We start from the raw sequence: 15,168 nt of genomic DNA, 5'->3' as shown, positions 1-15,168 counted from the left end.
TGCATGCTTCGGGAATCACAAACCTTAACACAAATATTCTACTAATCCATAATTACTCACTAGCATGACTCTAATATCATCATCTTTATATCTCAGAACACCTGCAAGGAATCAAACTTCTCATATATTAAATGATCTTCATGGAAGTTTTTATTATATCCCTCTTGAATACCCATCATATTAGGACTAAACTCATAACCTAAGCAAATTGCCATACAATTTCTAAGACTCTCAAAATAATATAAGTGAAGCATGAGAGTTCATCAATTTCTTCATAATAAAACCACCGCCGTGCTCTAAAAAGATATAAGTGAAGCACTAGAGCGACTACCTAGCTCAAAAGATATAAGTGAAGCACATAGAGTATTCTAATAAATTCACTATTAATGTGTGTCCCTCTCAAAAGGTGTGTACAACAAGGATGATTGTGGAAAACTAAAAAGCAAAGGCTCAGATAATATAAGACACTCCAAGGAAAACACATATCATGTGGTGAATAAAAATGTAGCCTCAAGTAATTTACCGATGGATTGAAGACAAAAGAGGGGATGCCATCCGGGGCATCCCCAAGATTAGATGCTTGGTTGTCCTTGAATATTACCTTGGGGTGCCTTGGGCATCCCCAAGCTTAGGCTTTTGCCACTCCTTATTCCTTAGTCCATCCAAACTTAACCCAAAACTTGAAAACTTCACAACGCAAAACTCAACAAAAAACTCGTGAGATTCGTTAGTGAAACAAAGCAAATAACCACCTTTAGTTACTATTGTAAACTCATTCCAATTTCATATTTGTGTTATATCTACTATATTCTGACTTTTTCATGGTTCATATCCCCCGATACTACCCATAGATTCATCAAAATAAGCAAACAACACGATGAAAACAGAATCTGTCAAAAACAGAACAGTCTGTAGTAATCTGGACTTTAGCCAAACTTCTGTAACTCCAAAAATTCTGAAAAATTAGGACAACGTAGGAAATTTGTACATAAAGCTTGTGTAAAAAATCAGAGTTTTATCATGCTCCAGTGAATTTTAACAATTCTGCTACTTGACAAAAAAGTTTCTATATTTTAGGAAAATCAAATCACTACGGGAAACAGGTAATTTGCCGTTAGGAGGCGTCTTTGCCGTCAGCTTTTCGTCGGGAAGACGGCAACAAGTGGGTTTGCCGTCATCAGTAGACGGCAAAGAAAAACTGACGGTAAAAATACTTTGCCGTCTACGAAAATAAATACAGACGGAAAACAGGTCGCTTTGTCGTCTGCAGCAAAAATCACAGACGGCAAAGAAACTTTGCCGTTTGTATTTGTTTTGGTAGACGGCAAAGACTTTTTACCGTCTGTGTTTTTTAGCAGACGACAAAGTGATCTCTTTGCCGTCTGTATTTATTTTCGCAGACGGCAAAGAAGAAGCACATCACGCGGATCAATCACATGGATTGATGACCTGGCAATATCTCAAACGCACATCCCACGCCATCGGACGCATGCCTCCACCCACCCCACGATGCACGCCTCCACCTACCCCATAACGCACGCACCCCCACGCACGCCCCCACCCATGAGGCCACGACCCTACCTTCTCCACCCATGACTCCCATCTCCTCCCCCGTGCTCCCTCTTCTTTCCAGCCTCCAGCTCCCCGATCGAGCAGTAGCACCCTGCCGGCCATCGCCCTCATCTCTCCTGCTCCCTGCTCCCTTCTCCTCCCCCGAGCTGCCATAGGCTGCAGGGCAACGCCCACCCGCCCAAAAGGCGCCCCAAGCAGCCGAACGCTGATCCCAGCGCTCACCCGTCCCCAAGCAGCTGCACGTCGCGGCCAGTGCCCTCCCGCCCGTCCGTCCGCCGCCGCGCCCAGCATCCTCCGGCCGCCGCCCTCCGGCCCACCCTCTCGGCCGTCCGCCGCCGGGCCCAGCATCCTCCGGCCGCGCTTCGCATCCTCCGGCCGCCGCCTCGCACCACAGCTCTTCCGGTCGTGCACCCGAGCCCGTCCACACTCTGAGCTGATCCTCACCCGCTGGTCATGCTCTCCGCCTCGTGAGCTCCGCCGCCAGAGCAGCCAGGCGCTCCACCTCGTGAGCTCCACGTGTCAAGCACCGCCCATCCCCGACCTCCCTCGCTACCTCGTCGTGGCGTTGGAGCGAGTCAGCTCCCGAGCGCGGCTAGGCCGGAGCGACATGGCTGAGCAGGTCCTGGAGACGGCGCAGCGAGCAGAGCACGACAGAGCAGTGCGGCCGGCGTTGGGGCCAGGCGGCAGGGCGAACAGATCGTTGCAGGGGAGAAGAAGGACCCGATTGATTTTTAGATTTAATCTTTAGGGTTCTTTGTGTTAATTTCCAGGACTATTCTGTAGCTTTAGTTTTTTCGGGTCATGTTTATGTTTACATTATGTACTGACATCACTGTCATGGAATGAAAGCAATAAACATGGCCGGGCCTTTGCCTATTAAAAAAGAAGAAACATGGGCAGTGCACTGCGTGCGTTGACCACATCCCTCGGGAACAACACTGATGTGTTTTTTTATTTGATCCTTTTCTTTGCCATCTGTGTATATGAGGCTCACGACAAAGACAAAAATAGCTGACGGTAAAGATATAGTCCGGCAGACGGCAAAAGTACTTTTCTTTGCCATTTGTGATCTATAAGGATGACGGCGAAGTAGATTTGGCTGACGGCAAAGTCTTTGCCGTCTGTTTGATGAAAAGCAGACGGCAAAGTATTCTTTGCCGACTTATCTTTGCCGTCTGACTTTGCCGTCTGCTTCCTGACGACAAACTCTTTGCCGTCTGGATTTAGGCCTTTGCCGTCTGTGATCCACAGACGGCAAATTACCTGTTTCCTGTAGTGAATCAACTATCACCCAAATCATCCCAAAGGTCTTATTTGGCTCAAAGACTAACTAAAACACTAAAACACAACCATAACAGAAGTATAATTGTATATTTATTAAAAAACAGAAGCAAAACATAAAAATAAATTGGGTTGCCTCCCAACAAGCGCTATTGTTTTACGCCCCTAGCTAGGCATGTTGCATAGATCTAGGTATTGTCATGTTTGGTATTCAATCCATAAGTGGCTCTCATAATAGATTCATATGGCAACTTAATTTTCTTTCTTGGAAAGTGTTCCATACCCTTTCTTAATAGAAATTGAAATATAATGTTTCCTTCTTTCATATCAGTAATTGCACCAATCATTCTAAGGAAAGGACTACCAAGAACAATAGGGCATGTAGGATTGCAATCTATATCAAGCACAATAAAATCTATGGACACATAATTACTATTTGCAACAATAATAACATCATTAATTCTTCCCATAGGTTTCTTAATAGTGGACTCCGCTAAGTGCAAATTTAAAGAACAATCATCAAGTTTATGGAAACCTTGCACATCGCATAATTTTTTTGGAATAGTGGAAACGCTAGCACCAATATCACACAAAGAATTGCACTCATAATCTTTAATATCAATTTTAATAGTGGGTTCTCACTCATCTTAAAGCTTTCTAGGGATTGAAACTTCCAACTCAAGTTTTTCTTCCAAATATTTCATCATAGTATCAACGATATGTTTGGTAAAAGCTTTATTTTGATTATAAGCATGAGGTGAATTAAGCATAGATTGAAATAAGGAAATACAATCAATCAAAGAAAAATTGTCATAATTAAATTCCTTGAAATCCAAAAGAGTGTGCTCATCACTAGTTAAAATTTTGACCTCGCCAATCCCACTTTTAGCAATTTTTTCATGAAGATCTTCATCCTCCAAGTTATTGGGATGCCTTCTAGCTAAAGTTGACTCATCTCCAGTTCCTTATTTATCAAGTTTTATATTAACAAACGAAGATTCAATAGGAGTCAGACCAATCACTTTAAGATCTTCATCATGATTCAAAGATTCTGGTTTAGCAGCCATCTTATTTATTAACATAGTTTGTTTATCAGAAATTTGGCCTACAAATTTTCAATATGAATGAGTTGAGATTTAAGACCAATAACTGAGTTGAGATTTAAGACCAATAACTTCCTTATTAACATCATCGAGCTCTCTATTGATATACTCAATCATATTATTTTGTTCTTTAACTTCGTTCCCAAACAAACTATTATGCCCAAATTGTAAAGACTTGAAGCTTTTTGCATTATTTTTAGTTCCTTGCAACTTTCTGTCGTAAAGATCAAGGCTTTTAGATTGAGACATGGTGAAAAGCAAGCAATCTAGCACACAAGCAAGGAAAAATCAAATGAAAAGACGGATGAAAAGAAGGCAAATAAAAAGGCAAATATTTTTGTTTTTTCCGAGTTGGGGTGATGAAAACGAGAGGCAAATGGCGAATGATGTAATGCAAGAGATGAGAGTTTATGATAGGTGATGACCCACAAGTATAGGGGATCAATCATAGTCCTTTTGATAAGTAAGAGTGTCGAACCCAAGGAGGAGCAGAAGGAAATGACAAGTGGTTTTCAACAAGGTATTTTCTGCAAGCACTGAAATAGTCGGTAACAGGTAGTTTTATAGCAACATAATTTGTAATGGACAAGTAACGGTAACGGTAAATAAAGTGCAGCAAGGTAGCCCAATCCTTTTGTGGCAAAGGGACATGCCAAGACGGTCTCTTACAACAAGCAAAGCGTTCTTGAGGGCACACGGGAATTTCATCTAGTCACTTTCATCATGTTGGTTTGATTTGCGTTCGCTACATTGATAGTTTGATATGTGGGTGGACCAGTGCTTGGGTGTTGTTCTTTTTTGAACAAACCTCCCACTTATGATTAACCCCCTAGCAAGCATCCGCGACTACGAGAAAAGTATTAAGATAAAATCTAACCATAACATTAAACATTTGGATCCAAATCCGCCCCTTACAAAGTAGCGCATAAACTAGGATTTAAGATTCTGTCACTCTAGCAACCCATCATTTAATAACTACTCCATAATGCATTCCCTTAGGCCCAAAGATGGTGAAGTGCCATGTAGTTGACATTCAAATGACACCACTAAGGGAATCACAACATACATATCATCAAAATATCGAACACATATCAAGTTCACATGATTACTTGCAATATGACTTCTCCCGTGACCTCAAGAACAAAAATAACTACTCACAAATGATATTCATGCTTAGGATCATAGGGGTATTAAATAGCATAATGGATCTGAACATATAATCTTCCACCAAATAAACCATATAGTAATCAACTACAAGATGTAATCAACACTACTAGTCACCCACAGGTACCAATCTGAGGTTTTGGTACAAAGATTTAACACAAGAGATGAACTAGGGTTTGAGAGGAGATGGTGTTGTTGAAGTTGTTGATGGAGATTGCCCTCCCAAAGATGAGAGGGTTTTGGTGATGACGATGGCTTCGATTTCCCTCTTTGGGAGGGAAGTTCCCCCGGCGGAATTGCTCCACCGGCGGGCAAAAGTGCTCCTGCCCAAGTTCCGCCTCGAGACGGCGGCACTTCATCCCGAAACGCCTCTCCTTATTTTTTCTAGATCAAAATGACTTATATACCAGAAGATGGGCACTGGAGGTGGGCCGGGCTGGCCACAACCCACCAAGCCACACCTGGGGGGACTGGCGCACCCTGATGTCTTATGCTCACTAGGTGCCCCCCTCCGGTAGTTATTTTCTCCAGTATTTTTCATATATTCCAAAATAATTCTCCGTAAATTTTCAGCTTATTTGGAGATGTGCAGAATAGGTGGCTTGAAGTAGCTTTTTCGGGTCCAGAATTCCAGCTACCGATATTCTCCCTCTTTGTGTAAACCTTGCATATTATGAGAGAAAAGACATTAGAATTACTCCATAAAGCATTATTATGCATAAAAACATTATGAATAACAGTAGGAAAACATCATGCAAAATAGACGTAACAACTCCCCCAAGCTTAGACCTCGCTTGTCCTCAAGCGAAAAAACGACATTGAAAAACATGCCCACATGCTTAGAGAGAGAGGTGTCGATAAAAATGAAATATGGACATAGTAGCATCATGCCTGTTATTATAACATCAACAAACATTATCATAAAACTTTATCACATAACTTTATCATGTAACTTCTCATGAGCACGTAACAATTCATCACAACATCAAAGTAAAAGCATAAACTCTACTGAAAACCAACAAACTATATTCTTAGTCAACTTTGCAACTACAATTCATAATATTTTTAGGAAGGGTCTCATATCGGAGCCTTTTGGCAAGTTCACATACTCAACCATCATTTAATCTTCTATGATTGCTAACACTCACCGCATACCCATGAGCAAAAAGTTTCAACCGGGCACATAGAAAGATAGGAGCTTATAGTTTTGCCTCCCAACTTATTCACCTCAAGGGTGTTGTGAACAATAATAACTCATGCTCACTCATATCCAACTGGATATATGTTCCTAGATCTTTCCACACCACATGATGCTTGCAAAAGGAGAAAATAAAAAGGAATAGGGAAGAATAATTTGACACTTGCATAAAATATAAATACATAAAGTAAAAGATAGGCCCTTCGTAGAGGGAAGCAGAGGTTGTCATGCGCTTTTTGGTTTGCATGCTCAATATCTTAATGCAAAAGAATGTCATGTTATATTGCCCCTTATGATAGCAACCTTTATTATGCAGTTCGTTTCTTTTATTACTTTGCCATCACAAGTCCGTACAATGTTTCTCTTGCATTAAATGATCAAACACATTTAGAAACAATTCTTATTGCCTTATTGCACCGATGATAACTTACTTGAAGGATCTTACTCAATCCATAGGTAGGTATGGTGGACTGTCAAAACAAGATTTTTGTTCAAGGGTTTTTGAATGCACAAGTAGTACTTCTACTTAGTGCGGATTTTTGGCTGGCAAAGATATTGAGCAAGCACCACATGTTGAAGGATCTATGACAATATAACTTCTATGTGAATATGAACAAACATAAATCATTACGTTGTACTTGTCCAATGTCAACAATTTTGCATATAATATTTGATGGGGCTCACAATCATAAAATATGTCCAAGATAGTGTATTTGCATGTGAATCTTCTCTTCCCTTATTAATTCTTTCATGAATTGTGTGATTTATCAATGCTATGTTTGTCAACTTTCAACAAATTTTACCACTTGTACTTCTCCTTATGTGATGTCATTACTTACCATAAGATTAGCATATGTCTTTTTCATTATTTTATTTTATTTGATTGAAAACATAAAAGTAAAGAAGCAAAACTCAAACTAAACTTTATTATATAAATCTCACTCAATTACATAGATAGATCACGAAACTAAGACTTGGAAATAAACCATGCTAAACTTTATTTAACTAATTCAAGAGATAACTAAAGATCGAACTAACATAAGTAAAGGCAATAAAACTGATGGTGATACGATACCGGGGCATCTCCCCCAAGCTTGGCAAAAGCCAAGGGGAGTGCCCTTACCCATGTACTCAAGTATCCTTTGGTGGTGAAGATGATGATGGGGGTGGAGTAGTAAGCTTATCCAGCTTGCGTCGGAGGCTAAAATTATCATCCCTCAGATCCTCATTTTCCAGTTCGAGCCTTAATATCTTCTTGCATAGTGCTGGCTTGCTTTCCTGCAGGAAACAAGGAGCGATAGATTCGGTTTTAATTTTGTTCGCTCTGTTGGGGAGATTTGGCTTCTTGAGCTTCGTGTGAAGATCTCCAGGTTGATGTAGTGGAGCTTCATCTTCATCTCAGGATGCATCCTCCATCTCCTGCGGATCGGTTTCCTCCTCCTCATCCGTGAAACACACATAAGGGAAGGTAGACATTTGGATCTAGAGGATGGTAAGAAACAGGGCTCTCTCCCTCTGAATCTTGAGATGGCATATTTTCAGATCTATCACGAAAACAACACGAAGCAAGAATAGAAGATTTCTCTGTGATGCGGTGGTCAATATGTCTGATGGGTATATATAGTTTTTTTTATCTTGGGAAACAAGCAATACGAAAGGAAAACGGGGCCGAGAAGGTTCCCGAGGGAGGCACAACCCACCAGGGCACGCCAGGCAGGGCAGGCACACCTTGGTGTATTGTGCTCACCTTGGTTGCCTTCCTGGTTGTTTCTTATTTTCCTAATTTTTGCTATTTTCCAAAACTGACAGAAAATATTTTTGCGGATTTTTCGGAGTTCGTTTACTTACCGTATCATGTACCTCCTCTTTTTTAGGTTCTAGAGCATTCTGGAAGGTTTATTTGATGTCTTCCTCTGGTGTCATGGTTTGGATAATATTAGTTTCAACATAAATGGGCATACCTAAGATATAGTGTTTAATTCTTTGCCCATTGACCACCTTTGGACTAGTGCCTTCGGCATTATTGATCTTAATGGCTCCAGAATGATAAACCTCTTCGATAGCATAAGGTCCTTCCCATTTGGAAAGAAGTTTTCCTGCAAAGAATCTAAAAGAATCTAAAACGAGAGTTGTACAAAAGAACATATTAACAAACTTTGAATTCCCGCTTTTGGATTCTTTTGTCGTGCCACCTTTTAACTTTTTCTTTATATAGTTTGGCATTTTCATAAGCTTGGGTTCTCGATTCATCTAGTGAGCTAATATCAAATAACCTCTTTTCACCGGCAAGTTTGGAATCATAGTTGAGTTCTGCTACATATTGAGCTTGCATTGGTTTTCCTTGAAGAGGAAAGGGTGATGCAGCAAAGTAGCGTAAGTATTTCCCTCAGTTTTTGAGAACCAAGGTATCAATCCAGTAGGAGGCTCCTCAAAAGTCCGACACACCAACACAAACAAACAAGAACCTCGCAACCAACGCAATAAAGGGGTTGTCAATCCCTTCACGGACACTTGCGAAAGTAAGATCTGATAGAGATAATATGATAAGATAAATATATTTTTGGTATTTTATGATATAGATTGGAAAAGTAAAGATGCAAATAAAAGTAGATGGTAAACTTATATGATAAAAGATAGACCCGGGGGCCATAGGTTTCACTAGTGGCTTCTCTCAAGATAGCATAAGTATTACGGTGGGTGAACAAATTACTGTCGAGCAGTTGATAGAAAAGCGAATAATTATGAGATTATCTAGGCATGATCTTGTATATAGGCATCACGTCCGTGACAAGTAGACCGACTCCTGCTTGCATCTACTACTATTACTCCACAAATCGACCGCTATCCAGCATGCATCTAGACTATTAAGTTCATAAGAACAGAGTAACGCATTAAGAAAGATGACATGATGTAGAGGGATAAACTCATGCAATATGATATAAACCCCATCTTTTTATCCTCGGTGGGAACAATACAATACGTGCCTTGCTGCCCCTGCTGTCACTGGGAAAGGACACCGCAAGATTGAACCCAAAGCTAAGCACTTCTCCCATTGCAAGAAAGATTAATCTAGTAGGCCAAACCAAACTAATAATTCGAAGAGACTTGCAAAGATAACTTAATCACACATAAAAGAATTCAGAGGAGATTCAAATATTTCTCATAGATAAACTTGATCATAAACCCACAATTCATCGGATCTCGACAAACACACCACAAAAAGAGTTACACTGAATAGATCTCCAAGAAGATCGAGGAGAACTTTGTATTGAGATTCAAAGAGAGAAAAGAAGCCATCTAGCTAATAACTATGGACCCGAAGGTTTGTGGTAAACTACTCACAACTCATCGGAGAGGCCTTGAAGATGATGTACAGGCCCTCCATGGTCGATTCCCCCTCCGGCAGAGTGCCAGCGAAGGCTCCAAGATGGGATCTCACGGATACAAAAGGTTGTGGCGGTGGAAATAGTTTTTCGTGGTGCTCCTGGATATTTTCAGGGTACATGGGTATATATAGGAGGAAGAAGTAGGTCGGTGGACGCTCGTGGGGCCCACGAGGGTGGGGGTGCGCCCACCTGTAGGGGGCGCACCGGGCACCCTCGTGGCCGCCTCCTCTGTTGCTTGACGTCCACTCCAAGTCCCCTGGATCACGTTTGTTCCAAAAAGATCGCTCCCGAAGGTTTCATTCCGTTTGGACTCCGTTTGATATTCCTTTTCTTCGAAACACTGAAATAGGCAAAAAAACAACAATTCGGGTTGGGCCTCCGGTTAGTAGGTTAATGCCAAAAATGATATATAAGTGTAAAGTAGAGCCCATAAACATCCAAAATGGGTAATATAATAGAATGGAACAATAAAAAATTATAGATACGTTGGAGACGTATCAAGCATCCCCAAGCTTAATTCCTGCTCGTCCTTGAGTAGGTAAATGATAAAAATAGAATTTTTGATGTGGAATGCTAGCTAGCATAATTCTCAATGTAATTTTCTTTATTGTGGCATTAATGTTCAGATCCAAATGATTCAAAATAAAAGTTCATATTGACATAAGAAATAGTAATACTTCAAGCATACTAACTAAGCAATCATGTCTTCTCAAAATGACAAGGCTAAAGAAAGTTCATCCCTACAAAATCATATAGTTTGGTCATGCTTCCATTTTCGCCACACAAGAATGCTCTCATCTTGCACACCCCTGATTTCAAGCCAAGCAATTGTTTCATACTTTAGTAATCTCAAACTTTTTTCAACTTTCATGCAATACATGAGCGTGAGCCATGGATATAGCACTATGGGTGGAATAGAATATGATGATGGAGGTTGTGTGGAGAAGACAAAAAGGAAGAAAGTCTCACATTGATGAGGATAATCAACGGGCTATGGAGATTCCCATCAATTGATGTCAATATGAGGAGTAGGGATTGCCATGCAACAGATGCACTAGAGCTATAAATGTATGAAATCTCAACAAAAGAAACTAAGTGGGCGTGCATCTGCTACCTCTTGAGCACTGCGTTGAATTTCCCCAAAGAGGAGAGGATGATGCAGTAAAGTAGCGTAAGTATTTCCATTAGTTTTTGAGAACCAAGATATCAATCCAGTAGGAGACCACGCACAAGTCCCTCGCACCTACACAAAACGATAGCTACTCGCAACCAACGCGATTAGGGGTTGTCAATCCCTTCACGGTCACTTACGAGGGTGATATCTAATAGAGATGATAAATAATATTTTTGGTATTTTTGATAGATAGATGCAAAGTGAAAATTAAAAAGCAAAGTAAAAACAAAGAAAATAATAAAGTGATAGAGATTGGTATGATGAGAATAGACCCGGGGGCCATAGGTTTCACTAGTGGCTTCTCTCAAGAGCATAAGTATTCTACGGTGGGTGAACAAATTACTGTTGAGCAATTGACAGAATTGAGCATAGTTATGAGCATATCTAGGTAATGATCATGTATATAGGCATCACGTCTAAGTCAAGTAGATCGAAACGATTCTGCATCTACTACTATTACTCCACTCATCGACCGCTATCCAGCATGCATCTAGAGTATTAAGTTAAAAACAGAGTAACGCCTTAAGCCAGATGACATGATGTAGAGGGATAAACTCATGCAATATGATAAAAAAAATCATCTTGTTATCCTCGATGGCAACAATACAATACGTGCCTTGCAACCCTTTCTGTCACTGGGTAAGGACACCGCAAGATTGAACCCAAAGCTAAGCACTTCTCCCATTGCAAGAACTACCAATCTAGTTGGCCAAACCAAAAAGGATAATTCGAAGAGACTTGCAAAGATAACTCAATCATACATAAAAGAATTCAGAGAAGATTCAAATATTTTCCATAGATAATACTGGATCATAAACCCACAATTCATCGGTCTCAACAAACACACCGCAAAAAGAAGATTACATCGAACAGTTCTCCCAAGAGAGGGGGGGGGGCATTGTATTGAGATCCAAAAAGAGAGAAGAAGCCATCTAGCTACTAGTTGTGGACCCGAAGGTCTGAAGTAAACTACTCACACTTCATCGGAGGGGCTATGGTGTTCATGTAGAAGCCCTCCATGGTAGATGCCCCCTCTGGCGGAGCTCCGGAACAGGCCCCAAGATGGGATCTCGTGGACACAGAAAGTTGCGGTGGTGGAATTAGGTTTTTGGCTCCGTTTTTGATCTGTCGGGGATACGTAGGTATATATAGGAGGAAGGAGTACGTCGGTGGAGCAGCAGGGGCCCACGAGGTAGGGGGCGCGCCCAGGGGGTGCCCTCCACCCTCGTGACCGCCTCTTTTGTTCCTTGGAGCAAGGTCCAAGTCTCCTGGATCATGTTCGGTGAGAAAATCATGTTCCCGAAGGTTTCATTCCGTTTGGACTCCGTTTTATATTCCGTTTCTTCGAAATACTAAAATAGGCAAAAAACAACAATTCCGGGCTGGGCCTCCGGTTAATAGGTTAGTCCCAAAAATAATACAAAAGTGGAAAATAAAGCCCAATATAGTCCAAAACAGTAGATAAAGTAGCATGGAGCAATCAAAAATTATAGATACGTTGGAGACGTATCAGGCATCCCCAAGCTTAATTCCTGCTCGTCCTTGAGTAGGTAAATGATAAAAAGGAATTTTTGATGCGGAGTGATACTTTGGCATAATTTCAATGTAAATCTTCTTAATTGTGATATGAATATTCAGATCCGAAAGATTCAAGACAAAAGTTCATATTGACACAAAAATAATAATACTTCAAGCATACTAATCAAAGCAATCATGTCTTCTCAAAATAACATGGCAAAAGAAAGTTCATCCCTACAAAATCATATAGTTAGGCTATGCTTCATTTTCGTCACACAAAGATGTTCCCAACTTCTATACCCCCGATGACAAGCCAAGCAATTGTTTCATACTTAAATAATCTCAAACTTTTTCAACCTTCACGCAATACATGAGCATGAGCCATGGATATAGCACTATGGGTGGAATAGAATATGATGATGGGGATTGTGTGGAGAAGACAAAAAAGGAGAAAGTCTCACATTGACGAGGATAATCAACGGGCTATGGAGATGCCCATCAATTGATGTCAACATGAGGAGTAGGGATTGCCATGCAATGGATGCTCTAGAGCTATGAATGCTCAACAAAAGAAAACTAGTGGGTGTGCAACCAACTTGCTTGCTCATGAAGACCTAGGGCATTTGAGGAAGCCCATCGTAGGAATATACAAGCCAAGTTCTATAATGAAAAATTCCCACTAGTATAAAAAGACAACTTATGAGACTCACTACATGAAGAACAAGGTGCTACTTTGAAGCAGAATATATGAGACTCACTACATGAAGAACAAGGTGCTACTTTGAAGCACAAGTGCGGAAAAGAGATAGTAGCATTGCCCTTTTTTCTTTTATTTTCTTTTCTTTTTCCTTTTTTTGGGCCTTTCCTTTTTTTTGGCCTTTCTTCTTTTTTTTTCTTTTTTTTCTTTGGGCAATGCTCTAATAATGATGATCATCACACTTCTATTGATTACAACATATGGATTACAACTCAAAACTTAGAACAAGATATGACTCTATATGAATGCCTCCGGCGGTGTACCGGGATGGTGCAATGAATCAAGAGTGACATGTATGAAAAATAATGCATGGTGGCTTTGCCACAAATACGATGTCAACTACATGATCATGCAATGGAAATATGACAAAAGTAATGTATGTCATGATGATGATGGTGGAAGTTCCATGGCAATATATCTCGGAATGGCTATGGAAATGCCATAATAGGTAGGTATGGTGACTGTTTTGAGGAAGATATAAGGAGGTTTGTGTGTGATAGAGCATATCGTATCACGGGGTTTGGATGCACCGACGAAGTTTGCACCAACTCTCAGGGTGAGAAAGGGCAATGCACGGTACTGAAGAGGCTAGCAAAGGCGGAAAGGTGAGAGTGCATATAATCCATGGACTCAACATTAGTCAAGAGAACTCATATACTTATTGCAAAAATTTAGAAGTCATCAAAAATCAAGTACTACGCGCATGCTCCTAGGGGGATAGATTGGTAGTAAAAGACCATCGCTCGTCCCCGACCGCCACTCATAAGGATGCACAAGCCAGGTACACTTCATGTTTCAAATTTGTTACACAACTTTAACCATACGTGCATGCTACGGGACTTGCAAACTTCAACACAAGCATTTCTCAAATTCATAATCACCCAACTAACACGACTTTGATATTATCACCTCCATATCTCAAAACAATTATCAAGCATCAAACTTATCTTAGTATTCAATTCACTCAAAAGAAAGTTTCACATATCTTGAATACCAAGTATATTAACATTAAGCAAATTACCATGCTATTAACGACTCTCAAAATAATCTAAGTGAAGCATGAGAGATCAATAGTTTCTTTAAAACAAATCCACCACCGTGCTCTAAAAGATATAAGTGAAGCACTAGAGCAAAAATTATCACGCTCAAAAGATATAAGTGAAGCTCTATGAGCAAAACTATCAAGCTCAAAAGATATAAGTGAAGCACATAGAGTATTCTAAAAAATTCCAAATCATGTATGGCTCTCTCAAAAGGTGTGTACAGTAAGGATGATTGTGGTAAACTAACAAGCAAAGACACAAATAATACAAGATGCTCCAAGCAACACACATAACATGTGGTGAATAAAAATATAGCTCCAAGTAAATTACCGATGGAAGTGGACGAAAGAGGGGATGCCTTCCGGGGCATCCCCAAGCTTTGACTTTTTGGTGTCCTTGGATTATCTTGGGGGTTCCATGGGCATCCCCAAGCTTAGGCTCTTGCCACTCCTTGTTCCATAATCCATCAAAAGAATTCACCCAAAACTTGAAAACTTCACAACACAAAACTCAACAGAAATCTTGTGAGCTCCGTTAGAGAAAGAAAACAAAAGACTGCTTCAAGGTACTGTAATTAACTCATTCTTTATTTATATTGGTGTTAAACCTACTGTATTCCAACTTCTATATGGATTATAAACTATTTTACTAGCCATAGATTCATCAAAATAAGCAAACAACACACGTTGTTGGTGTACTAGAATAGGGGTACCCTAGTACCCCGAACTTGTGCACGGGCAGTTGCAGCACCCCGCGGCAAGGCTTGCCGGGCGAATGCCAAGATCCTCCATGGTTCCCTTGGAGCCATTCAAGAACAAAGTATTTAAGCTCAGGCGACAAGGCCCCGGCAAGAGGAGCTTGCCGGGAAGGCCAACCGAGGCACTCCAAGGAACTTGCCGCGACACGCCACGCGCTCCGGCAAGGCAACAAGGCCCTGGCAAGAGGAGTTTGCCGGGAAGACCAACCAAGGTA

The sequence above is a fragment of the Triticum aestivum genome, chromosome 1B (assembly GCF_018294505.1).
Source record: "Triticum aestivum cultivar Chinese Spring chromosome 1B, IWGSC CS RefSeq v2.1, whole genome shotgun sequence".
NCBI classification, from domain to species: Eukaryota; Viridiplantae; Streptophyta; class Magnoliopsida; order Poales; family Poaceae; genus Triticum; species Triticum aestivum.
The sequence above is the reverse complement of the archived record's forward strand: the minus strand, read 5'-3'. Positions refer to the sequence as shown.